This window comes from Halichondria panicea, chromosome 2 (genome assembly GCF_963675165.1).
Source record: "Halichondria panicea chromosome 2, odHalPani1.1, whole genome shotgun sequence".
In the NCBI taxonomy this organism is placed as follows: Eukaryota; Metazoa; Porifera; class Demospongiae; order Suberitida; family Halichondriidae; genus Halichondria; species Halichondria panicea.
In genome coordinates this window covers 3,782,867-3,785,366 of record NC_087378.1, presented here as the reverse complement: position 1 = coordinate 3,785,366, position 2,500 = coordinate 3,782,867, and the positions used below count along the sequence as shown (strand labels likewise).

The window sequence follows — 2,500 nt, the reverse complement described above, 5'->3', positions numbered from 1 at the left end:
TGGAACTCGTCTCGTATGTAATTAAGCGTGACTTTTTTTGCCACAACACCCCACTTCACGACCTATCAACACGCTCATTTGTACGACACTCTTGTTTGGTTGCTTATCTAGCCCACGTGGTCACATTGTTCAATTCGTCTGCACTTGTATGGTAATTGCTTGCGATATATTGCTCAAATTTTCGCGCTACGCGCGTTCATTCCTTCATTCGTCTGCACTTGTATGGTAATTGCTCCAATTTTCCGGCGCGCAAATCCCCTCTGCAATGTTCCCATCTGCACTGTTCCCCGTCTGCACCCTTCCATTCCGCTAAACATACAGTTCAAGTTATACATGGCTAACATACAGTTACAATACAATACTGGAGATTGCACAATCTTTGCAACACAAATAGAAACAAGTGTGTTGAGCACTGTGGTTCCTTATTATATATGGGATGTGCTCATACATTTAAGTAGTAAAACAGACCACAGTGTGTGTACTCAAATTCCATATAAGGAAGGGTAATGCTCTATGCTTTTACTGTCTTGTTGCAAAGATTCTGTATAGTATTATAGTACACTCACTCACTCACTCACTCACTCACTATATTGCAGCACAACATCTATTCGCCAGCAGCCAGCCAGCCAGCCAGCCAGCCAGCCACCCACCTCTTACTATTCATCAGTCAGTCGGTCGGTCGGTCGGTCGGTCGGTCGGTCGGTCGGTCGGTCGGTCGGTCGGTCGGTCGGTCGGTCGGTCGGTCGGTCGGTCGGTCGGTCGGTCGGTCGGTCGGTCGGTCGGTAGGTAGGTAGGTAGGTAGGTAGGTAGGTAGGTTAGGTAGGTAGGTAGGTAGGTTGGTGGGCCGGCCAGTCAGCCAGCTACAACATAGCTTCACAAGCTACACAACAATTGCTGCTTTAACTACCAGCTGCAGCTTCTAATTATAACTACCCATTGAAGCTACTTTGTAACTAGGCGCTTTGTAAGGGGCCGCTTTGTAACTAGGCAAGGACTTCATTACACTAACATTAATTTTTTCCACCACGAGGACTTTAGGCTGGAAAATAGAAATAATAGGGCCTTAAGTGCTCGTTGACTTTACACTCCATGAACATTACAACTTTTTACCCACTACTTTTATTCCCACTTGAATTTACTGTACATTATTTGCGTATTGTTAGCAACGTACAATACAATACTACTTGAAGATAAGCTTGATATTGTTATGATCAAATGAAGCATGGCTCAATGAAGGTATATATAACTCACTCACTCACTCACTCACTCACTCACTCACTCACTCACTCACTCACTCACTCACTCACTCACTCACTCACTCACTCACTCACTCACTCACTCACTCACTCACTCACTCACTCACTCACTCACTCACTCACTCACTCAGGGAAAATATTTAAATTTCCTGCTACAGTGCTGCTACATTGCAGCCCATAAAATCTGCACATTTCCTGAGGTGTCCTGCAAGTGTCCTGCAACCTACTTACAAAGGATAGTGCAACGTTTCCTGTATAGTTTCCTTTACTATTCCTGAAGTAGTTCAGGACTTGTGTAACATTCATAAGTCTACAGGAAATTTTGTATTTGTAAAGTATAAGAAATTTTGATATTTTTCCTGTGTCACTCACTATAATTAGGATAGTTATAATTATACGTGCGTAATTATACAATTACTGTTTGCAAGTAGCCATCATCACATACTTCAGTTGCTTGCAGTGCCATGACTATAATGACAAAGGCAGGGATCAATTGTAAAACTGTTGCTATCACAAAAAGAAAGTTTCGTCTTTGCGGTTTGGTAATGATCAACGAGGATTTAAGGCTGCAGTTTTCATATTTTTGGGCCTTAACTGCTCGTTGTGAAATATTCTGAAAACAAACAAAAATAAGAATGCAGAAGCCTACAACACCTGCTGTTCCCAGGCGGTCACCCATCCAAGTACTGGGCAGGCCCTACGTTGCTTAACTTCGGTGATCAGACGAGAACCGGTGTTTTCAACGTGGTATGGTCGTAGACACAAGTCAATGCATATCTCATGTACTTATGTGTGAAGTTCAGAAATATACTCGACTTAATTTAATTGCTGTGGAGGGAGTGGGCCGGGAGGGAGTGAGTGAGTGGAGTGGAGTGGAGTGGAGTGGAGTGGAGTGTACTTCTCTGTACTTACTGGTATTATACAACTATGGACTTACTTACTGATAATTATAATCATACTCTAGCTATACAACTATCTACTAACTATCTACTATCTACTGTCTACTTCAAGCTTGCTTACTTACTTACTTACTTACTTACTTACTTACTTACTTACTTCACTGGAAACATGCAAACTCTTAATATAATCATTACTTCATAGCTAGCTGGATGCTCAGACTATATCTATATCTATATCTATAGACTTGGAAACATCTAGATGCATAAAATTCAATCTCAACGAGGAGTTAAGGCTGCAATTTTCATATTTTTGGGCCTTAACTGCTGGTTGTGAACATTCTGTAA

The 2,500-nt window shown here is 42.0% G+C and overlaps 1 non-coding gene across 1 annotated transcript; it reads right to left on the bottom strand.

Annotated features, from left to right (window-relative positions):
- Window positions 1-1,898: 1,898 nt before the first annotated feature.
- LOC135332656 (5S ribosomal RNA) lies at window positions 1,899-2,017 on the bottom strand. Its single transcript, XR_010393504.1, has one exon. It is a non-coding gene; the product is annotated as a 5S ribosomal RNA (ribosomal RNA).
- Between the last annotated feature and the right edge of the window lie 483 nt (window positions 2,018-2,500).